Raw genomic sequence first — 25,597 nt, 5'->3', positions numbered from 1 at the left:
AAGAGACAGGGTGTGTGTGTGTGTGTGTGTGTGCGTGTGCGTGTGTGTGTGTGAGAGAGAGAGAGCCTTTGTGGGGCAGAGTGTTTTTAACCTCTGCATCTGTCTTCAAGCTCTTTCCTTTGTGTGGTATAAGGGAGCTAACAAGCTAGAAAAAAGGACACCTTCTGTTCCTTTTACAGTGACTTGCTCAGCACAGTGGTATGAGTGATCCTTCATCTCCATTTGCACACTTCCATCGCAGTTCCATGGTGTGCTGGGTCTGAGGAAGATTAATTAGGCGGAAGTATCTAATGACAGTGACCCGAACATTTATGTGCTCATCATGATCATCATAGTTAAGGTTTACTGAACACTTACTACGTGCCAGGGCTTGTTTTAAGCTCTTTAATCATTTAAATTTGTATTTAATCCTCACATGAACCCCAGGTTGGTGCTTTTTAGAGATGAACAAAGGGCTAAGTGACTTGGCTTTGGTCACATGGTGAAACCTAGGCCATTTGGACCCACAGCCCATACTTGGATCACCATCCTATACACAGTGCACCCTCAGCCATCCCTTCCCCCACATGAGAAGCCACAAAATTCTAAGACAGGTGTTCATAGGTTATCAACGTACCTCCTTTGGCTTTGAGGCCAATGAGATGGATGTAGCAATAACTTACGGCTTAGAAGGGTGCCCCACACATCGTCAGTGCTGTTAGGATCAGTATGGCCATTGTAGTCATCATTAGCTGTGTGCTTCAGAGGGGCAATGATGTGGCCTTTACTCCCTGTATTATTTTTGGGTTCTCTCCATGGCTACAGCAGAACAAATTGCATTTTGGTTAGTTTATGACAATAAAGATGAACTTTTCATTAAAATGAATTGACTCAAAAACAAGTTGAACAAAATGAGATATTGTTTGATATTGGCAATTAGTGCTATGGACTGAAGGTTTACATCCCTCCCCACCCAAATTCATATGTTGAAGCCCTAATCCCCATTGTGATGGTATTTGGAGATGGGGCCTTTAGGAGATGATTAGGTTGTGACAGCAGAGCCCTCATGAATGGGATTAGTAATCTTGTAAAAGAGATGTTAGATCCCTCAGTCCTTCGGTCATGTGAGGACATAGTGAGCAGATGGCCCTATATGAATCAGAAAGTGAGTCCTTACTAGACACCTAATCTGCCAGTGTCTTGACCTTGGACCTCCCAGCTTTCAGACTGTAAGAAATAAATTTCTGTTGTTTATAAGCCATCCTGTCTGTGTTATTCTGTTATGACAACCTGAACAGACTAAAACAGATGATGTAATAATTCTGCACTCAACTGTAATAATTAGTAATAGAATAAAATATCTAGGAATACAGCTAACCAGGGAGGTGAAAGATCTCTACAACAAGAATTATAAAACACTGCTCAATGAAATCAGATGACAAAAACAAATGGAAAAACGTTCCATGCTCATGGATAGGAAGAATCAATATTGTTAAAATGGCCATACGGCTCTAAGCAATTTATAGATTCAATACTCTTCCTATCAAACTACCAGTGACATTCTTTACAGAATTACAAAAAACTATTTTAAAATTTGTATGGAACCAAAGAGACCTTGAATAGGCAACGCAGTCCTAAGCAAAAAGAACAATGCTGGAAGCATCATGTTACCCAAGTTTATACTATAATAAAAGGCTATAGTAACCAAAACAGCATGGTACTGGTACAAAAACAGACACATGGATCAATGGAACAGGATTGAGATCCCAGAAATAATGCTGCACACCTGCAACTATTTGATCTTCTACAAAGTTGACAAAAACAAGCAACAGGGAAATAACACCCTATTCAATAAATGGTGCTGGGATAACTGGCTAGCCATATGCAGAAGATTGAAACTGGACCATATACAAAAATCAACTGAATATGGATTAAAGGTTTAAATGTAAAACGTAAAAGTATAAAAATCCTGGAAGATAACCTAGGAAATACCATTCTGGATATAGGACCTGGCAAAAATTTCATAACAAAGAAGCCAAAAACAATTGCAGTAAAAACAAAAATGGTCAGATGCGACCTAATTAAAGAGCTTCTGCAGAGTGAAAGAAACTATCAATAGAGTAAACAGACAACCTACAGAATGGGAGGTGTAATATCCAGAGTATATAAGGAACTTAAGCCAAAAACAACCCCATTAAAAAGTGGGCGAAGGACATGAACAGATACTTTTCAAAAGAAGACATGCACATGGCCAACACGCACATGATAAAATGCTCAATATCACTAATCATTAGAGAAATTCAAAGCAAAACCACAAACAGGTACCATCTCACACTAGTTAGGTTCCCTATTATTAAAAAGTCAAAAAATAAAAGATGCTGGTGAGGTTGTGGGGAAAAAAAACACTTATACACTGCTGGTGGAAATGTAAACTAGTTCAGCCACCGTGGAAAGCAGTTTGGTAATTTCTCAAAGAACTCAAAGCAGAACTACCACTGGGCCCAGCAATTCCATTATTGGGTATATACCCAAAGGAATAGAAATCATTCTACTATAAAGACACATACATGTGTATGTTCATCGCAGCACTATTCACAACAGCAAAAATGTGGAATCAATCTTGCTGCCCATCAACAGTAGACTGAATAAAGAAAATGTGGCACATACATACTGTGGAACACTATGCAGCCATAAAAAGGAATGAGAACATGTCCTTTGAACAAATGTGGATGGAGCTAGAGGCCTTAATCCTAAGCAAACTGACACTGGAACAGAAAACCAAATATCACATGTTTTCACTTATAAGTGAGACCTAAACATTGAGTACACAAGGACACAAAGAAGGGAACAGCAGACACCAGGGCATACTTAAGGGTGCAGGAAGAATGAATAAACTACTTGTCATGTGCTATGCTGATTACCTGGGTGGCAAAATAATCTGTACACCAAACCCCCGTGACTTACAATTTACCTGTATAACAGACCTGAACATGTACCCCGAACCTAAAAGTTAAAAAAAGAAATTGTGGTGTATATATACATACACACAATACATACAATGAAATATTATTCAGCCTTAAAAAATAAGGAGATTCTGTCATTTGGAACAACATGGATGAACCTGGAGGACATTATGCCAAGTGAAATCGGCTAGAAACAGATATAAAAATACTGTGTGACTGCACTTACAAGTGAGATCCAAAAAAAGCTGAATGTGTAGAAATAGAGTAGAATAGTGGTTACCATGGGCAGCAGGGAGGAGGGGATGGAGGGGAGATGTAGGTTAAAGCGTATGAAGCTGCAGTTATGTAGGATAAAGAAGTCTAGAGAGCTAAAGTACAGCACGAGGGCTATAGTTAGTATTGTGTTGTGCACTAGAAATTTGCTAAGAGAATAGATTTTAGGTATCTTATCACAAAAATAACTATGTGAGACAATAGACATGTTAATTCATTTCACAATAGTAATGATTTCACCATATAGTTGTATATCAAAACATGTTGTAAAAAAAAAATTCTGAGGAGCCTTGGGACCCCCCATTCATAGAAAGACATCAGTTTGTTTCCTAAGGCACACTGAACATTACATTTCTTATATCTTATAAAGAAAAGATTCTTGGTGACTTTCCTTCTACTCACACACTCACTTTGTGCCTGGTGTGTGCAGAGCAGTGAGCTTGTGGGGCACAGTCTATCCCTTCGGGAAGATGCTAGAGGCAAACTGTGAAGAGTGCAGCATGGATATGAGGCAGAATGTGATCAGGCTCTGGGCAAACAGGATGAAATGTAAACTGAGTGTCCGGTGGCCAAGCCAAGGCCTCCTCTTCCCAGCTGAGCCTCAAGTCCCTGCGTGGACAGCTGGTCACCGCCACTCTCATATCTTCAGAGCTGTGAGGATGGAAGTCCTTGTGGTTTCTGGGAGTCTGTTGATGCAGCCCTTGCCTCTGTAGCTTAAAGTAGAGTCCAAGTGTGAGCCAATCTTCCTGATGGGTTAATACATAGATGCAAATCCTTTTTTCTGAACTTATGGACAAGTATTATCCACCAAGAACTCTTTGTCTTAGGGCTGCTTTACTAAGAATATATTAAGCCATTAAGGACTACTGATTTCTAATACTCAAAACATGATTAGGTAAGAATTCTTGTTGTCATACATTTGACATATTGCAAAGTTCTCACTGGGCCTGCCAGATCAGAACTATAGTCTCTGCCAGAAAAAAACAAAAAAACAAACCACTCCCACCACGGCCACCGCCACTGCCAACAACAAAACTCGAAAGTGCATGCTTGCTCTATTGCTGCAGAACAGTGCTTCTTCAAATAAGAAGCAACGCCTTCATGTAACTTCACTTTCAAAATCTGGAGATGTAGGTCCGATTGTCTATAGACTGTATTCTTGAGATGAAACATTTGAAACTCTTCACAATACTAGTTGACTTTGCCCAGATTTAAATTCTGCCACTCTCCCATCATGTCACTCTTTGGCTTGCTGACTATATCCGCCTCTCACACTCATCATGCACACACTACCTTCTTCATGCTTTGCTGAAGCCATAATCTCCATGTGGGAGTGTCTACCTGCTCTTATATCTTCATGCATGTACTTGAATGTGTAGACACACATCCACATGCCTCCTGACTCTGTGGAGCTTGACTGTGTGGTGACAACATGTATAAAGATTTATTTGCAGCCTCTTATGGTTCTCTTGTATAGCTTTTACATCTGTGTGAACTTTTGGGTTCAGGAAAGCTGGGTTTTTCTGAGTTCCGTTGTGCAATTGGACAAACCCTTACTGCTTTGTTTTCTGTAAAATGACAATAATCCCTTTCATCAGTTGAAGTTTACTAAGTATATGTGGGGATTTGCAGATAAAAGAATTAATTTAATGAAATGAGTGTTGTGTAACTTGCCCAATGAGCCAAATACTTTCTTGCTTTTGTTTCTGATTTTTGTGTGGTGCATGTGTGTAGTTGTTTGTGAGAGAAAGACATAATGTGGAATGTATATTGTTTCATGCTTTCCCATGAGCTCGGTCAAATGGACTTTGTATGATATTTACATTTCATTCTGTGTAGTATAGAAAACACTGTTTGGTCAGTGACACATTTCCAACAAGTGACAGCTCTGGGAGAAACATGTTTTTAGGAATGTACAAGATTGCACAGGAGAGCTATAAAGTTTGATTAGTCCGTACAGTACTGTGTACTTTGCAAACGGAGTGAGACAGACGTTTGGCTCAATTTCATTTAAAAGGTATTTTCCTCAGATCTATACACTGAACCATATGACTATGTTTTTTCATAACTCTCTTCCCCCATGTGTTATCCATTATGGATTGAGAGGACTGCAAACACCGAAGCCAGCGTGAGTCAGCGAAATTTATATGCAGATCATACACCCACTCAGTGGGGCTTTCCCCAGTCTGTCCTGACCATCACACCCAAGATGGCCCTCCAATATTTGGAACTAGATTCTGGTACTCTTGGATGTAAATGCTAGGCCATCAAACTGTGTCTCTTGGCTACTATTCCTTTTGGGCCTTTTACTTACAATCTCATGCTGGGAAACATCCAATTATTGACTAGAAAAATACACTTTTTAAAAAAGTTTGAGATAAATTATCATTACTCAAGAAATATTTGTGCATCTCATATGGGCTAGGCACTGTGCAGGGTACAAAGGACATAAAGGTGAACAAGAAGAATCTTTGTTCTTCAAGATGTGTGACTAACTGATGGGTGCAGGAAAGGCACATTGAGAAGGTGACATTTGAGTTGGGTCTTGAAGGGCGAGGAGTGTTTCACTAGTTGCAACCTTACAGGTAGAAGCTAAAGATGATCTTGCTTCATTGCAGATAGAATAAATTGATGTTCCAAAATCTAACTTGTTTGGCAGAGGGTAAAACATAAGATTTATTGGATAGTTCCAAGGCAGTCAGTGATCAAATATAAACTACTCTGTGTTACAGTTATAAGCAAATATTGATAAGACATGATGTTTTCCTATCTAAGAATTTCCCAAAAATCGGGCAATAAAGAAGTCATAAGAGGTCTCAGGGCCCATTAAAAGGCTTCTAGCAGAATATTTCACAATACAGGCAGCTCTCACTTTGCACAGTTCTGATATGTGTGGATTTCAGTTACCATGGTTTGCTTCAATAACACCAGTCCCTAACAGCATGGTTCAAATTTCAGTTACCGTGGTATATTAACTGTGAGTGATTGCATGAAGCACAGACTATGCTGCTGCCTCTGCAGAAGAAAAATTGCTACATCAGTGACAGATGCCCTTCATGATCCGTCACCAATCTGTTGTCTCCTTGTCACTAGTAATAAATTCATGTGACATTTTATAAAAATGAATGTTAGAAAATGGGAATTGACCACTAAAGATAAAAATAAAGCAAAGAACAAAATTTGATAATGATGAATGTAAAATTTGAATCAAATGTCAATGGAATTAGAAGAAATAGCTGACTGTGGAATTGGTGACCTTGCTGCTGACACTCTAGACATGCAGCCAGGGAAACTTAGTGAAGATGGACTTATGCACGTAAAGGAGGAGAGTGGCTGTGACGAAAAAGATGAAAATGTCCCAGAGGAAGTGACGCTCAAAAGAAATCACTTCATGTTAAAGGAACTCTTGGAGATATTTCACAACATTGAAAGCACAAAGGATAAAATGTTGGAAACTAACCCAAATTTAGAAAGAAGCATTACACTTTGCCAAGGCATAGAAAAGATGCTCATTCCATAATTGTACCATGAGAAAAAGAAGGCAAGCCCTGTTCAAACTACTGTGGGTAACATTTTTTTTTTTTGCAAAGAAATAAAATATTTTAATTCTAATTATTTCTAATACTTAAATAATAGTGTACTAAATAAATATAATTTTATTTTTTCATTTACATATATATAACAAACAGGAGGTGTTTTTAATGCTTTGACAACATTTTTTAAAGGCTGTGGAATAATTATAATTTTCCTCATTGATTATTCAGATCACTTTACATGGTTTCATCTTGCACAGTCATTTCTATGGTCTGTGCTGTCATGCAAACCAGGGATTTCCTGTATTTTGATTAAGACCAAAGACATGAAGTACCAGTAAAAGCCTATAATGGGGAAATACGCGAATCTGCTTCTGTTGACAATTTCATTCGTAAAATGAAGTCTCTGTTTACATAGGGTGCCTTGCCTTTTTTACATTTCAGAGCTCTTGCATTTCACAGGGCAGGGGACATGTCCCTGATGCAACACCAATTTTAACAAATTGTGTATAAATTTTGCTGAATAGACTGTTTTTATTTGGCCCCCTAAAGACTTTCCCAGTTGCTATTTGGATCTGTTACCAGTGTTCACCTTCATGAAGGGCAGCCGTATGTTCTGTCCAGGATGGGATATGCTTTTCCAATTGTAGGTCATGTACTTGTGGAGTCACTGTTGTGAGGGACATCTGTTCTTGCCTGTTCAGGGTCCATTTCCCGATATGCTGGTAATAGTCACCCACTTTGGGATATGCATTTCTGCATTGTTTACAGTATTGGTGGGATTCTGTCCAAGTGCCTCACGCTTCCTTAGCCTTTCTGTCTGGAATTCAAATACTGAATAGAGTGACCATTGTGGCTGTTTCCCAAGCAGGTGTACCCTGCAGTGCTATCCATTGCTTTTGTTCCCTAGATCCCCAGAAATACCTTAATTTCCTTTCCTTTGGAGTCCATTCTTCAATTTTCCCCTAAATTTTCTAGTCTATCTTGTGTTCTTCCAATAGATTTCTATTTTTTTTTCCCCCAACTTGGGAGGCTGAGGCAGGAGAATTGCTGGAACCCGGGAGGCGGAGATTGCAGTGAGCCGATATTGTGCCATTGCACTCCAGCCTGGGCGACAACAGCGAGACTCCATCTCAAAAAAAAAAAAAAAAAAGTAACCTGTGTTTTGTTCTTAAACTGGGCCTAGTTAAAAAGTAAAGGCAAACCTTAAAACTTCTATGTAAAATAATAAGCATGAGATATGTTTCAAAATCTTAACAAATCAAAGGTTAAGAAAATATCTGAGACATCTGGCTCAGTTCAAGAGATTTCATCCTCTCCTCTTTCTCCAAATGGAGAGTTTTGCTGGGGCAATAACCCCAAACTCGCAAAAATGTAACTATATCTAAAAAATGTGAGCATACTGGAGATTCGGTCTTTTGTTCACTCAAGGTCCAAGTGACATTAGAAAGAAATACCCTGCCACAGATTTTACTTACTTATTAAATTATTTGTTAAACACTTGTATGGCAGGCACTGTTCAAAGCACTTGGGAAAATTCAGTCAAGAAACCAGGCAAAAATCCCTGCTCTGTGTTAGCTCCCATTATAGTGAGTGAAAACCTAAATGGAAATTTTCTTGGTCATCATTAATTTGATCTAGAAACTATTGGGTATAGACCAAGTAAAATATAGATAAGATACAGGTCAAGTAAAATTTTATTTGAGATTTGATTTCTACATCCAATAGAAACCAAACCCAAACTAATAGCTTTCAGAAGTGCCAAATTCTTTTCACATTTCTGGCTTTTCCACTGATTTTTCTCTTTTATCAATCATGGCCAAAATTGGAAGACAATCATGTCTAGCCTGGGTGAATTTAGAATCTCACTAAGAGATTCTACAGTGTCTGGTGCCTGGGGCTTGGCAAAAGACCCTTCACACTTTGTTGCTCAATCAGCATTGGATGATGGACATTTCTGATCTGAAGATGGATTTCTCAATAGTAGATACTAGTAATCCTGCCCTGGGAGGAGAAAAGGGGTTTTTCCTGCTCTTCCTTCCCCCATTTATGGAATAAAACGAAAATGACTATGGAAATTAATAACTGGAAGACATTTTACTGGCTCAATTTCAAGATATTAAAAAAGGGATGGGTTTTTTGGCATTCAATATGAATTCTAACATCTGTGACTGCATTTGGACAGTTAGCTCGTGCTGTTAAGAGACAGTTGAATGTAAACAACTTAGTTTTTCTGAAGCTGCCAAACTCCATTACGAATACCTAAAGGTATATATCTTGAAAACAACCCATTGCCCTGCTTGTAGAATCGTGTTACTTACACGTTGTTCAGTAGAAACTGTGAAATCTGATGGAAAACACTGAAGATTGGAAGCTAGTGGACACCTAGAATTTAGTTCTGGATTTGCCAGTAATTGGCTCTTTGACATGGGGTGTGTCCTTTATATAATCTGTGTTTTAAAAACCTCCTCTGCCAAATGAATATTTAAAAAAATCTTACTCTCCTATTAATGTTCTTGTGATGATCACATTAAGTAATAGACAATGCTTTGAGAAAGTGCCAATAAATGTAAGGCATTATTTTGCTGTAGCTTAATGTTGTCCTATTATGAAAAAAAACTTTTTTATGGGAAGCAATATAAATCAACAGTACAGAATTATGTGAGGTCAGGGTGCCCAGGCAAAATGGCCGTTGCTATAAATGTGTCAGAATTCAATCTGGGTGGAGTTTGCTATAGACAGACACATTCAATGAAGCCTAGTTATCTTGGAATAGATGGAACCTTCTGGGATTTTAGCTCATGTGAAGGCTGCAGAAATGAAACCTTTGAGGGGCAATTTTTCAGTTCATTCAGTGGAACTTTGGAAATCTGGTTCTCACGCTATAAAGTAATCAAATCCAGTGGAGTATTTACACTATTTCTCTTTGCTTGCTTGCAATTCTTCCATCTGAGTTCCTTTAGGAGTTTGGCCACTGTGAAAAGGATTATCTTGTGGATCTAATTAAACTAGATGGTTAGACTGTTGTCATCTTGGGCTAACTGTCTGCTTTCTAGGCACATTACTTTTCCACTTAGTTTTTCTTATTGATTTGTAGAAGTTCTTTAGCACCTACTGATATTTATATTTTATCTGTTTCTCTGTGCTGCAAATACCTATGTTGTCCACTTGATATTTTACTTTTGTGGGTATGTATGTCTCTTTTTCCAGGAAGAAGTTTTAGTCAAATCTGCCAAGCTTGCCTTCTTTATTCCCCCAAATGATTTCAGATTTTAGTTATACTTAGGAAAGCCTATTCTTCACAAGATTATCTATGAACATTTTTTTTCCCTACTTTTACGTGGCTGTTACTGTTTTTATGTTTGTATGTTGGATTCACCTGACATTTCTTTCTGTGTAGAATGTGAGGCAGTGTACTGAATGTAGCTCCTGCCCTTCGTGCATTCTCTCAGCCTCACCAGTCTCTGGGACCCCAGCCACTCCCCCACCTCAGCTGTCATGGCCGTGTTCATGCCGTCTTCGAGGCGCGCATTCGGAGCCTGCGTCTCTGGCTTCTCATTCACTCCAAGACTAGAAAAGGAGTATAACTGGTGTCCCCAGAAGTTATAGCCTTGTCCCGGGGACACAACCCAGAAGCATGGAGAGTTAACCCCCATGGGTAAGAGCAGAGAGGAAGAAGTCAGAGGACAAACTCACCCTCCATGTGTTCTTCCGATGGGCTGATCAGAGGCACTGTTTTTTATGTAGTGGGTTTGTGGATGTCCTGCCTAGCTGTGTGACCAGCTGTGTCTCTTCATAAAGCAGTGGCCATCTCAGTATCCATTGCCTCATGTTGGCCTTCCATCCTTCCTTATCTCACCTCTCTTCCTTTACCCTTACTCTCCTGGAGTTGCATCTTGTAACAAATACTAGCACCTAAGCCTTGCTTCAGGTACTGTTTGTAAAATACCCAAGCTAAGAGAGAAAGTGATCCAAATCTATTTCTTTCCACATGGATAGCCATTTGTCATCAAACTATTTATTGGATAACCCGTCCTTCCTCATACATAGACCTGGTACTGTTTCTGGGTTCTATTCTCTTCCATTGATTTATTTGGCATTTTCCGAATTGTTACCAACTTTTTAATTCCTATGGATTTAGTGTTTGATGTCTGGTAGGTTCTCAATAATTCTTAAATTCACTTTCAGCTTCTTTCTTTCACTCATGCCCTTGCATTCAGCTCTGTTTGTTTTTCTGTTTCAGCTTGTTCTCTTTCTCAGCACACAGTCTGCCACCTGCTCCTCTGATCTACTGCTGGCCTTTCAGCCAGCCTCATCTCTTAATTCAAAATTCGCTGTGATTTGAAAATTTATGAGAACAGCTGGTCATGTGAAAGAGATTGCTGGAAATCCCCTAATATCTATTCTCTCCTTTTTCCATGGTGAGAGAGCCTCTGACTTTTGACTGGACCTGTAATCTCCAGAATGGTGATACCATTTCCTAGACTCTCTCATATCTAGGTCTGGCCAGGGAACAAAGTTTTGTTTACTGGGACTTTAAGCAGAAATGTCGCATGAAAGGTCCTGGTGAAATTCTTAAGAGACAGCATGAGATGCCCTTTGTCTCTAACCTGTTGCCGGAAGTGTAACAGCTGCCATCTTGGATCATGAAGCCAAGGCCGTGGGGGCAATTAGCTTAAAGGGACCTAGAGCTCTAGGTTTGTGAAGAAACCAGGACAGTCTTGAACCTCTTACACTGAGACATAAGTCAACTTTTGTATTATTTTAGACACTGCTATTTTTGGTTTTCTGCCATTCACAGACAAATGGAATCTGAGCTACTATGTTGGAGGAAAGCAATGAAGACTGAAGGGCAGAAGGAGGGTATTGGCTGGAGCTGTGAGTTCAAATTTCCTCTCCTAGTCTTGTTTAGAAATTTAGGCACACTGAAGAAACTTTTAGGTTTGGTCTAGTATGACCCTTGTAGACTTTGAGAAAATAATTTGATGAAACAAATGATTAGAAGGCTTAGAGAGTCATCCAAACCTCACAATAGCCCAGAAGCTTAGAAATCTACACCTCTAACCCCCACATTGAATCGAATTATTGTTTCACAGAAGTTAAACACCATTTTTACATGGATTCTCGACAAAGGTAAGTGAAACGAAAGTACATATTTTCTGGTTATATGATTAAAATATTCTAGAGAGCTCTGTGTGTTGGGAGACTGGCTGAGAATTGCTATTAGATACTTCTGTTGTTGAAGTTACTATACATGCACACTTGGCTGTTGAAAAATAAAAAGAAGATACATTAATGAGGAATATCTTATAAAATCAGTACTTTTTTCATCTTTGTAAGTTATCATCTCAAAGATGAGCATTCTCTTCAGCCATGATGCTTGGCTCTGTAGTGGGTCAGCACATGCTGGTGTGAGTCTCCCTCTGCAAGGTTCAGGAAACCTTTTAAGACAAGTGTGAGGGGTTTTGCCTAGTGAAGGGAAAAGAGTCCTGGCTCTAGGGTCAAGGAGAGGGAGGTTTAGTTCCTTTCTTTGGAGCATATGTTTATGTGGACTCACACAAAGGCCTTGATCTCCCACACACCTGCAGATCTGGTTACGCAGAAGATTCCAGGAAACCAGAGCTAAATAGTTTCCTATTTACATAATGACCATCAGAGTGAAAGTACTGGATGCAGGAGAGAAAGAAGGGCCAAAGCTCCACAGCTCTGGACTCACTAGAGAATTCATGCAAATATCAGAATTATTCAAGTTGTGGCTGGCATAGGAAAAATGACAAGGGCCAGGAACATGGGATACGTAAGAGTACCAATTGAAACTAAAACCGCCAAAAGTAAAATCAAACAACCGAATGCTTGCTTTGGTGATTATTTCGTTCACTTTCTCTTAAAAGGCTGCCGGGCATAAGAAGGAAGAAATCAAAATAACAGGACAGGTGCTTTGCAGTCATAATGTGGAGGTTGGTGGGCCTCTGGGAAAGGCCATCCTTCTCTGGTCTAGCCTTGCACCATCTCCTGCATGGAGACTCATCCATGGGATCTTTAGGTTAAGTTGTTACTCTAGAGTACTCTGTTTAAAGGTAACGATGGAAGCTGAGAGGATTATTTCGTCAGTTCACTCTCACAATGAGAGAGGAACTGGCTAGTTTAGGAGTTTAGGGCCTGTGGGAGTTGAATCTAAGACAGGTACGTTTAGAAAGGTGTTTAGGGCCAGGCCATTGCTGGGTTAAGACAGGGAGGTCAGGACAGTGCCCCTGCCAAAGGCAGGGTGAGTAGTAAGGCACAGTTTTGTATCAAGGCAGCTTTATATTCAACTCGTCCTTGAGAAACCATATCCTAAATCCCCAGCCCTTTATTTACTAATTTACACCTTTAAAATGATGGGCTTTGGGGATAGTGAATATCTGTTCTTTTCATTTATGGTGTGCATATTCAGAGTTTTAGAAATCAGATGGGAAGCAAAGGAGCTGGAAAAGTTTATTTGTATGTTTATGCATAGGGAGGTCCCAGTTTGATCTTAAGCAGTGTTCATTTCTTGAAGACAGGTCAGGACTCCTGGTGAGACGGAGCTTGCAAAGAATGTATTTGCATGAATGCTTGATGAGGGCTGCTAGGAGACAACTCATCCTGAGGGGAGAGGAAATCAGATGTGCTTGGTCTAGTGAAAGAGCATGCATCTTTGGCTTTCGGAGGGGAGGAGAAGGCTTTTGAATAATTTACACTGTATAGTACTTGGCTTTTTTTCTTGCCCAGCCTTTCATGGAGTACTGCCTTAGTCCCAGGAGAATGAGACAGATGGTGAAAATGGAGTCTTTCATTCAACTCTCTGTAAGCCATCCTTACACAGCAGTATTGGGTTAGTCTTCAGCTGGGCAAGGATTGTCCACAAAAGAGATGTGGATCTCACGTCTGTGTGGAACACAGTGTGGCTTTTGTGGACTGAGGACACCAGAGGATACTGCTTTGGAAACCTGAGAATTTCAATATATTGGTCCCCGCATAGGTGGTCCTCCAAGGAGGTGGCTGCAATGTTCAATAGAAACCACAGAGGAGAAAGTGGATATTCAGGAACTGTGCAGGTAGGGGCTGGGTAGGAGAGAAGTGGAAGGTAAGTAGGAGATACCACATGGCAGAAGATCTGACTTGTTTGTGATCAGAAAAAGTGGTAATCTGCCCTCTTTATGTATAAAGACACAACATCTGTCAAGCAAACATTCAAAAACTTGTAGTCCCAAAAGTAAAATGATTTATCTGGTGTACTCATCCCCCAACACACATACTCACACACTTTCATTGAGCCCCTTGCTATGACAGCACCCATCTGTAAGAAGGTTACAGAGATTGGGCATGAGATCTTTTGAGACAGTTGCATCTTGTGAGCCCAGGACCCCTTGTTATTCTTGGGGAGAGGGCATCAAAGATGCTGGTGTGATGCAAAGGTCCATAGAGCCCTGAGTGTGTGCGTGTGTGTGTGTGTGTGCACATGCATGTGTGCTAGAAAAAAGTAAGATATGATTTTCTTGTTGGTTTTATTTAGATCAAGATAATTGATCATATTTTTCTACTGTAACATACTGTCATCAGTTACAGTTGCTCACCATGACAGTGATTGTCAATTGTTGCCCGGTGAAGAGTGATGGGAGAATTCCTCCTTAGGTGAGAGTGCAGCCAACTCTCTAGTGAGATGTATGTGGTCAGGAGAGTCCCTGCAATACTTCTATTAAACTTTCTGGTGTGTGTGTGTGTGTGTGTAATCTCTGTCATTGATAAAGTTGCTAATTGCTTTAAGTATCTGGGATCCTTCCTGAATCCGGATTTTCAGGGTGGCAAAGTCATAGAACCCGTCTCCACAGTCACAGATTTCAGATAACTAGTGCTCATAATGTCTATTTGACTCCTGCCAGATGGCATGAGGTGCTAATGAGCTCAGGGTTATGGGTTCAATTCTTGTACAGGCTCATGAGATGCAACTACCTCCAAAGATCTCATGCCCCACCTCTTTAACCTTCTTACAGATGGGTGGTGTCATAGCAAGGGGGCTCAATGAGAATGCATGAGTATGTGTGTTGTGATGTGGGTATGCCAGATGAATCATTCTATTTTTGGGACTACAAGTTTGTAAGCGTTTACTTGACAGGTGTTGTATCTTTATACATAAAGAGGTCACGTTACCAATAATAAAACCGGTGTGCAATTTATTGAGCACCTATGTAAGTACTTCACACAGATTCTATTATTGCTCACAAAAACCATATTAGATAGGTACTAATATTATCTTCATTTTATAGATGAGGAAAGGGTAGTTTAAAGCGATTAAATAACTTGTTCCAAAATGCTCAGCTAGTCGTAGCAGAAACAGGTGTAATTGAACCCATACTTCTAAAGTGTGTTATGTTCTTAATCTTTGTGCTATGCTACCTCATTTTTTAAAAAGAAAAAATTAATCTTTAATTTGTTATTACAGAATCTTAAGTTAATTTTTAAAAATTTTTATTTTTAATGCTACCTCATTTAAAGTAATTTTTAAAATTTTAAAATATTAAGAAAAACATCAAGTCTATAAATATGAAAATATGGACTAACAAAAGAAGAACAAGATTTTAAAAAATCTTCAGTTCTACCTTCCGCGTAAGTGTGTGTGTGTGTTCTAATGTGCTTTGGTGAGCTAGTTCATGATTCGCTTTGGTTTATGGATGGATTAACCAAAGCACAATGAGGACATGAAGGAACATCACTAAAGTCACCCTTGCAGGTGATGCCAGGACAGGATTTCTTGGTTGTTTAACTACTGAGGAAATTAGATAAGACAAATAAAATTCTGCCAGGAAGCTGAGTTTTGGGCCATTTCTACCACAGCTAAGACCAGAAAACAGCAGGAATTTGAATCACTCCCATCCCTCAGAGAGCCCCAGGGAGGCAGCATTTTTCCAATCTGCCGGAGTCTAAGGGACCGCAGCTTAGGGACTTTTCAGTACACGAAGAAGCTGATTACCGGCTCTCCCATCCCAGGTAATGCTAGTTTTCCCTGGGTGCTGGCTTGTTGGAATCTACTTTTCTCCATCACCAATATGAATGTTTGTTCCCGGATCCTTTTTACCAGATATTTTTCTTGTTCTCTTTTGGTAAGGACTTTGAAATTGGGAGCATTCCAAGCAGAAAGCACTCTGTACAGCTCTGTAATTCTTGAGAGAGAGTGTGAGAGAAACCAAACCTAAATGATGAAATGCACATGCTCTGCCATTTCCCCCAGCAGCGGGCTCTGTCATAATAGAGTCTGACGCTCCCGTTGGAATGCGTGTCCGGAGCTGGAAACAGTGCCCTGTTTCCCAGTGTCCACTGGGAAAGCAGTAAACGTCCTCTCCACTGAGATGTGAAATGTCAACATAATGGGCAGATTGGGATTAAGCTGGGCTCCTGGTAGCAACGGAGCAAAATAACTTCACTAAATAAATGGAGATAAGAGGATGAAACTGGTGCCCTTTCCCTGGCTGTCATTGACGGCCTTGGGGAAAAGATCTCAAAGGTTGCTGGGTCTAACCTCTTCACCTCTTCTGAAAATTGGAATCTGGACTTCCTTAATAGGAATACTTTCGGATCAAGAGGTCTCCGAGGGCTTTTGGGGGCTGACGTGCCCACCTGTTGCCACTCCAGGCCATCAGAGAAGTATTTGTTTAGGTAGCAGCACTTGTAGGAGGGTTTCTCAGAAGGTAATCTCCAGACCACCTGGACATATGGCATTGTTTCTGTAAATGAATATTCCTGGAAGATACAAGAAGAGTCTTGTATCAAATGAATCAGAGGGCTTGAGACCTGGGAATATGTATTTCATCAAGCTCTAGGTGATTCTTATGTCAATTAGAATTTGAAAACCATTGACACGTATTCATAACAGACACCAGATGCCAGGCGCTAAGATGTATCACGTGTATGATGTTATTTAATCATTGAAAATCATCGTATGTGCTAAGTATTCTCATTGTATAAATGAGAAACTGTGTACGGCAAGCTTAACTTATTCTGGATTGCCCGCTAGCAAGTGGTGAAGGTAGAATTCGCACCCAGATGTTTCTTCATGCTCATGAACATAATATTGCATCATTAAAAGCCACATTGAAGAGCAGGCAGCGATGTGGGGCAGAGTCAGAGTGAGTCTAAATATGGGGGAGTGTGAAAAATGCACAGGCATGATGAGTGTCTGCCTTTTGAAGTGGCTTTAAAAAGCAGGAGGACATTACTCAGTCAGTTTCCTTCAGTTGTATTAATTGCCCTAAATATTGTCTTGGTTGCATCCCATCCATGGCTGGCTATGTGTAGAAGAATAAGAGATAATTTCAGGCCTTGGAGAGCACCAGGGAAGGGAGTGAGGGAAACTGGGGACTCTCACTAGGGTAGGTTGGGGTAACAGAGTCTTCATTGAGTTTGATTTATCTTACACTTCCCATGTTGATGAAATACATATTCCCAGGTCTCAAGCCCTGTGATTCATTTGATACAAGACTCTTCTCGTATCTTCCAGGAACCTTTTGTACCCTATACTTTTGAGCTTTAAAGTTATTATGGACATGCTATTGTCATGGTAGTATAGTTCTAGACTCCCAGCTATGAAGATTCAAGGGATAGTTGATGTTTTATTTTTTTCCAGATCCAGGTTAGCACCAACCACGTATCCTCATGGTGAGATTATCATTACCACTCTCAGATGAGAGTCTGATCCTAGAGGACAGAATTTGCATCTAGATCTAGGATCTCCTTGAGATTACTGTCCTCCTATCTTCTCTGGCCTTGTCTATTTGCTGTCATCAATATCTTTTTGGAAAATACTTAGTTCTCAAATGTTGCACATTAAGGGGAAAATGTCAAAAGAGGCAGACCATTTTCCCCTTCCTGCTTCCTGCATTCTTCCTTCTTTCCTCTCTCCATTCTTGCCTTCCTTCTTTCTTTTTTTCCTGCCCTTCCAAAATAATGATATTAGTTATGGTTTCCCTATAGTTAATGCTATAATGTGGGGTTTAGACGAGGGGAATGATGTCAAGTTTATCAGCAATGAAATAATTTTTAGGAAAATATTTCTGACTCATCTGATAGAAATTTAAGAGCAAGTGACAAGATACCATCTTCTCAATATTGTGAAATCTTCCTTAGGTCCTGCATAGTTAGTATGAAATCAAATACTGACTAGGATAGATTTTGGTGGTCATGACTCCTTTGTCATTTGTGGGTGTAGGTTGGAGATGCAGGATAAGTGAGGCTTCTGGATTTCTGAAGGACTTCTTTTCTAATCTTATAAGGAATCTCAAAGGTATACAGAATTCACATTCACACACACACACACACTCTTTTACTTCAGTGACCCAGGCCTTTTGGGAAAGGGAAGAAAAAAGCAGATTTAGAGATTCATATCCATCTTGCCCATTCATGCTATGAAAATAGTCTTCAATCACTTTGAGGAATCCTGTTTTATTCCTCCTGCTGCTTTGTAAACATGTGAATTCTGCTGAGTAGGATCTGCAGGTGTCCTCATGCTAACCTTCTCTGTGTTCTTCAGCATTTGTCCTCATAAACAGGGTTCACCGTTAATAATTCCTGAAGATTATTTTGCCGTGAGAGGTGGTCAGAATCTGTCCTAGCAGGTCAGCATGTAGTTGTTGCCGGCTGGGTCTGACATACCTTAGCCACAGCCTGCTAGCATTTAGAAATTCCATCTAGCAGAGTGAAGGACACTGAGTTGGGAGTTAGGAGACCCATGCTACAGGTGGGTCACGATGCCAACCTAGGCAGGTGTGTTCTCCTCTCTGGGGCTTAACTTCCTCCATTGTTTCAATAGTCCTTTTCCCCAGAATAGTTCTATGCAGCTGCCAGAGTAGCCTAAATCACATAAACTCTTTGCTTCAGAAGCTCCCCATAACCTAAACAGTGGCTTTCAACCCTGACTGTGACCCTAAACCAACAGTGAAGCAAATCACAACTTCTGAACATGGCTCCTGGGCACCTAAATTTGCTCAGAAAGAAATCTTTTAGATCTCTGGATGCCTGCATTCCAAAGACATTCAAATCCCTCCCCAGTCTGGCAGCAGATTCCTATGCCAGCTTCCTAGACTGCAGGGTTTCCCAATGGGTGCCAAACTCAACAGCCCCACGGCTCTCTCTTCAAAGCCACACGTCCTCAGACCCTCCCTAAGCTCGGATGAGCCCTGCCACCCTTCTCCCCGAGGGAGCCCCACTCTGGGTCCATACACCAGCTTACGCGTTCCACAGGCAGAGTGGGGAGCCCCTTCCTGCAACCCTACAGCACTTTGTATTCGTATTTTTATTTAATATTATAACTAATATTGTACTTTATCAAGCTTTTTCATTTTTATGTCTATTTCCCTTGAAAGAATGGGACTTACTTGAGAATAAAAATAATATCATAAACAGTTTTATATGCCTTATAGCCTGCAACAGCAACACATTGTTTTAACATTCCATTTATAGGTCATCACATGTGTAAGTCCTCCCTCATTACATGTCTTTTTCATGATTTTTATGGTTACTTCATACATATTTTTCAAGATGAATATCATATTCACGTTTTAAAATTCAGCAACAGCCACAGCAAAGAACAATTAAAAACAATAGGTGGGCGCGATGGCTCATGCCTGTAATCCCAGCACTTTGGGAGGCCGAGGCGGGTAGATCACCTAAACTCAGAAGTTTGAGACCAGCCTGACCAACATGGTGAAACCCCGTCTCTACTAAAAATACAAAAATTAGCCAGGTGTGGTGGCGGGTGCCTGTAATCCCAGGTACTAGGAAGGCTGAGGCAGGAGAATCTCTTGAACCCAGGAGGCGGAGGTTGCAGTGAGCTGAGATAGCACCATTGCATTCCAGCCTGGGTGACAAGAGCAAAACTCCATCTGAAAAAACCAAAATAAAACTAAAATAACAACAAAAACAACAGCTTGGTGGGGTTTGGATGGACTTGTGTAAAATTTATGGATCAGTTTATTAATAATGGCATGCTTTCGGTATTAAGTTTTTTCATCTTGAGTGTTGAGTGTTTATGCATGGGTTCAATTCTCCTTTTATTTCCTTCAGTAATTTACAGTTTCTTTTTTAATAAAAAATAGGTATCTTACATTTCTTGTTGAGTTTATTCTTAGCTAGCTTCTCTTTATTACTTTTTAAATGGATTTTTCTGTTTTATTTTTAAATTTGTTATTGCAAGTATGTTGAGGAGGTATTGTGTTTTATTTTCTAACTGGCCTCTGTCAGGAAATCTTATTCATTCTAATGGTCTTTTAGTTGATTCTCATAAATTTTCCAAATGAATAATCCAATGTTTTGCTGAGAATGTTACTTTTATCTTCTTCTTTCCAATAGTAATACCTCATTTGACAATTTTTCTTGTCTACCAATATGTAATAGAGCTTCTGTAACAATGTATTGTAATAGTTGTGGTAGCAGGCATCGTTGTTTAACGTGACTTTGATGGGAGTGCCTCAACTATTTTAGCTTGTTGGCTTTCAATAGATAAACTCTTTATCATTTTAAGGAATGTCTTTTTCCAACTTCACTACAATTTTCTTTTTCTTTTTTTTTTTTTTTTAAGACAGAGTCTCACTCCATCACCCAGGCTGGAGTGCAGAGGCGTGATCTTGGCTCACTGCAACCTCCGCCTCCCGGGTTCAAGCAGTTCTCCTGCCTCAGCCTTCTGGGCAGCTGGGATTACAGGTCTATGCCACCACACCCAGCATTTTTTTTTTTTGTATTTTTAGTAGAGACAGGGTTTTTCTCATGTTGGCCAGGCTGGTCTCGAACTCCTGACCTCAAGTGATCTGCCCACCTTGGCCTCCCAAAGTGCTGGGATTACAGGCGTGAGCCACCATGCCCAGGATAACTTTTTAAAATGGAGAAATGAACGTTACGTTTTGTCAAATATCCTTTAGGCATTTTTTGAGCTGGTCATCTGTTTTCCTTTGACGTACTAATAAATTATACAAATAGAATTCCTAACACTGAATGACCTGTGTATCCTTGGAATAAAACTTAACCATTTTGAATGATTCTTTTAATATTTAGGTTGATCACATTGAAAGACATATTTATGATCTTTACATATTATACATTATATTAATGATGTGTATAGTATGTGCCCTGTGTGTCCATGTGTGTGGTGTGATGTGTATGTGTGTGTTGACTTAGTCAAGTTTTGAATATCAGGCTTGTACTAACATTTTAAAATTAATGAAAACCTTGCCATCTTTCTGAATTCTCTGAAATAATCTCAAAAGCTTAGGAATTACATAGCATCTATGCCTGGTAATTTTTTATTGTATTATTTTAAACTTTTTTTCCTCCAATTTCACTTAGCATATTAATGTTTCTATCTCAGTCAGTCATTTTGCCATTTAAATGTTCTAGAAAATTTTCTAATACTTTAAAATGCATAGAATTATATGCATTATTGCCTTGTAATATTTCTTAGTTATAGTTATATATCTCTTTTCTCTTTCTCAAAGTTATTAATATTTTTCTTCTATTTTCTGCTCAGCTTATTATTTCAATTCTTTCTAGTTCAATGTTTAAGGTATGTACAAAACCACAATTTTTTTCTAAATAAACTTTGGTCGCAGACTATGCATTTTGATATATAGTTTTGTAAATGTCCCTTTTTTTCCCCTCTAAAAACTCTTAAACTGCAAATTTGATTTCCTCTTTGACTCAAGAGTTATTCAGGGAAGTGTTTTTATCAGCTTCTTTCTAACACAGACCATTTTCCTGCGGTAACATGAAAGGCACAGCACGCGCATTTTCATAGCGGGGGATGTTGAGGGAAGTCTAGACTCAGACAGTACTGATATGGGCTGTGTGGGTGAGGTGGTGGATAAGCAGTCTGGGATTCCTCAGAGAAGGATGCAAAACAGAGGGCAAAGGACACTGAAAGCAAACTTGAGACAATTAAAACTCCAAGATTTCATCAAGGGCTGGCCTTGGTTCTGGCTACTCCACAGGTGCTGGGTGACGGGTGCGGTTCTCCCCCTCGACCATCTCTCTGGGCTTAGCAGCTTGGAGTGCTGCAGGGGGGCGTTGAGATTCACGCAATCACATCCCTCCTTCTCAGAATGTGCAGCACCCACTCAGGAAGCCAGCGTGACAGGGCCAGGTGCATTTGCCACCTGGGCAGAGGAGACCTTAACTGCACCTTCCTTCTTTCCCCACTTGAGGGATCTCCTCACAGGAAATATGAAAAGGGTCTCCCTGTCAGTGGCAAAATGTGGAAAAGCTGGATAACAAATTTCTTTCTCTCCCATACTTGGATTGTACCAGCAGCACCTGTGCCTGCTGCTACACAGGATGGTGCAACTCCCTTTGGCAAAGATGGATTTCATTTTTGGGTCCTGTTTTTTCTTTTTTTTTCTTTTCTCTTTTTGGTAAGGCTGAAAAATTGACTATGTGCAGTTTGACAAGTAAAGCTTCAAAATGACAAGCAGTGGCTTGGAGGAAGCCTGAAATAAATGGAATGTGGGGTCAGCCTGTACCTTTTTCTTTGCCACAGGTGTCTGAATTCATTTTTCCTTTCTTTTTTGTTTCATCTGGCACAGGTTTGGTGGATCCTGGGTGTGGGGGGAGCAGGTCTGCCCACCTCTTTCCTGTTGTTTTTGATTTGCCGATTGGGTAGAGCTGTCCGAGCTTTGGCTGAGGCAGCACTGTGCTCTCACCCCATGTGAATGGCTTTGGAAGTGAGCTTCCTGGTTATTCTGCCTTGTGCTGGCACTTCTGTGTCGCAGACGCCAAGCAGGACATCACATGATGGCTGGCAGCCCACGCCAGACACAGTCTGAATTTTAGTAGGAAGGTCATGCCCTTTGATCTGGAACCAGACTAGGGACTATATGAATCTTGAAAAAAAAAACAAACCCAAAACTGTATGGGGTAGTGTTGGTCCCAGGAGAAGTTTGGGGAAGTCTATTACCAGGCTCATCCACCTCTTTTTTGGATATTTTCTCCAAATATGATGGTGCCTTCATTTTCCCTTTACAGAATTTGTTATTTTTTCTCCCAGTTCACGTCTTTTCTCAAGAAATGATATGTTAGACTCATTCATCCTGAGGCAATATTTCTTCGTTGTAGTAGAGGATGCTAGTCGTCTCCTGGTACCAGTCCTTCAAGCACCAGGATGCTTGAAATTTTCTGGGCCCACGGCTTCATACAATAAAAGACGACATTTGTCAGCCTCTTCTGCAGCTCCTCATGCCCAAGTGCCCAAGTGACTCAGTTCTGGTCTGTGCTGCCTCTTCCCTGCCCCACCCCTCCTGTCCCTCTGAACTGAGTGCAGACATGCTGGGGCCTTCTTGGGCCATGTGAAAGAGGACAACAAACTGAAGATGCCAGAACAATAAGATGGAAGGGGCCTGGGTCTTGACACGGAGAGGCTTCCATATCAGCCCTATTTATGGTTAGTCTCTGGGGTTTGGGATTTGTTCTCGCCGTTCATCTTGATCCTGATGAAAGTGTCCATGAGATGTGACATATGAGTGGTGCAGCAGCTCCTGTTCTGCCAAAGGGAATCGGTGAAGGCAGTTGTCTGGCTTCACTCTACTGCTTCAGACACTTTGTCACCTCATCACACCTGTGTCCAGCAACCCCTTTTACAGTTTACATTGATAGACTTTCCATGTAAGTTTTCTACTTCTGAGCTCCCTCCAAGTCTTACCTAACATAGCATATGTTAGCAGGAGAAAGCTCACTCTCCTTTCTGAGCAAACATTTTGAGAAATATAGCTGTCCTTTAAAACTGTGTTCTGTATGCTTTTACACTGTTGGTGGGAGTGTAAATTAGTTCAATAATTGTGGAAGACAGTGTGGCGATTCCTCAAGGATCTAGAACCAGAAATACCATTTGACCCAGCAATTTCATTACTGGGTATATACCCAAAGGACTATAAATCATTCTGCTATAAAGACACATGCACACATATGTTTACTGCAGCACTATTTACAATAGCAAATACTTAGAACCAACCCAAATGCTCAACAATAGACTGGATAAAGAAAAATGTGGCACATATACACCATGGAATACTATGCAGCCATAAAAAAGGATGAGAACATGTCCTTTGCAGGGACATGGATGAAGCTAGAAACCATCATTCTCAGCAAACTAACACAGGAACAGAAAACCAAACACCACATGTTCTCATTCATAAGTGGGAACTGAACAATGAGAACACATGGACAGAGGGAGGGGAACATCACACACTGGGGCCTGTCAGGGGGTGGGAGGCAAGGAGAGGGTGAGCATTAGGACAAATACCTAAAGCATATGGGGCTTAGAACCTAGATGACGGGTTGATAGATGCAGCAAACCACCATGGCACACATATACCTATGTAACAAAACTGCACGTTCTGCACATATATCCCCGAACTTAAAGAAAAACTGTGTTCTGTGTGTTGATTTTAGAATTGGCAATAAACTCTTTTCCTTGAGTATGAAGATGAAGTGTTCTCTCTTGTTTGTATAAAGAGAAGTTATAATTTTGGATACTTCCCTGGCATGAGATATATTAGGTAGAGATAAACAGTTAGAGACCACTTGTTTGAAAATAAGCGTGTGAAATAATTTAGGGCAGGGGTTGGGAAACTAAATAGCCAGCTAGTCAATGCGTTAGGCCTTGTGTGGGCAGTATAGTCTCTGTTGCAAACACTCAGCTCTGCCATTGTAGAGTGAAAGCCATCATAGACTATATTCTAGTGAAACTTTGTTTACAAAAACAGGTAGCAGACTGGATTTGGCCTGTGGACTGTAGTTTGCTGACCCCTGATTTAGGGCCCTTTTAAATTATTCACTTTTTAAGGAAGTTGTATACAAGGTCATTTAAAGGGTTTTAAAAAAATATTCTGCTTGTCTTGAGTCAGAAATATTTTGACAATTGCATCAATAATAATCTTATTTAAAATATGTGAGCATTTTGTTTGGCTCTTTGCTTGGACAGCAACTATCTTACTATTTGCAAATTAGAAGAGCTGTCTCTGACAGCCCAACTCCTCACACTGACTGCATGATATAAACACTCGTTGATAAACCAGAAAGGGAAAGGCAGAAACTTGGGTCAGGAGTCTAGGCTCCTAGGTGTTTTGGAAATATTTTGGAGGAAAGTAGATTGACTCAAGACAACAAACCTGAATTTTCAGATCTGGATTCTTTTATCTTTAATATTACTTCCAAGAGTCAGCCAGAAGATACTGGGGATAGAAAAGGGTTCAGTGATTTGTGTGTGTCTTCTTTGCTTTCATAGTTAAAATTTTAGTATATGCCTTCCAAAGTGGGAAATCAAGGATTATGTCTTGGCCCTTTTCCCCACAAGGGAAGAACCAGAGATGATTGGGAATTTTTGTGCTTTCTTTTATATGTAGGAAATCCTGACAGGAAAGAGGCACACCCATGAAGAATTTAGCAAAACGGAGAACCATGTCATATACTGGAGGATTTATGTACGTGCTTCTAAGGTACTTTTGTAGTAAAGTGTCCCTGTGGTTTTGGAATGAGGAATGAGATGTTTGTTTTCCTCTTGGAAACTTGTGCCCATGCTTTGATTTTAATTCCTTTAAATTCAAGAAGTCTTCACTGAGTACTCTCTATGTGCTCATGCCATATAGGCTGGAGAGGAAAAAGAATGGGAAATCCAGGAGCTTCCTTAGAGAAAGGAGGCTCCTGTTTTTGTTTTGAAATCTTGTTTGCATAGATCAGCATCCCAATGCAGAACAACCCTGGTGGTTTCCTCTGCTGTTATTTATCAGTAGCTAAAAAGAACATATGCAACTGTGGTCCCTCATTCCATCCAAAATGGTTAAGACTTTTCCAGGTGTC

The 25,597-nt window shown here is 40.2% G+C and overlaps 1 long non-coding RNA gene across 1 annotated transcript in view; it reads left to right on the top strand.

The window, feature by feature from the left end:
- Window positions 1-25,194, top strand: part of LOC129527089 (uncharacterized) — an 84,257-nt gene extending 59,063 nt beyond the window's left edge. The window contains exons 2-3 of the long non-coding RNA XR_008671991.2: window positions 11,550-11,626; window positions 25,144-25,194. This is a non-coding gene — a long non-coding RNA (uncharacterized lncRNA). The remainder of the gene's footprint in view (window positions 1-11,549; window positions 11,627-25,143) is intronic.
- The last annotated feature ends 403 nt before the right edge of the window (window positions 25,195-25,597 follow it).

Source organism: Gorilla gorilla, chromosome 16 (genome assembly GCF_029281585.2).
Source record: "Gorilla gorilla gorilla isolate KB3781 chromosome 16, NHGRI_mGorGor1-v2.1_pri, whole genome shotgun sequence".
Taxonomy (NCBI): domain Eukaryota; kingdom Metazoa; phylum Chordata; class Mammalia; order Primates; family Hominidae; genus Gorilla; species Gorilla gorilla.
The sequence above is the reverse complement of the archived record's forward strand: the minus strand, read 5'-3'. Positions and strand labels throughout refer to the sequence as shown.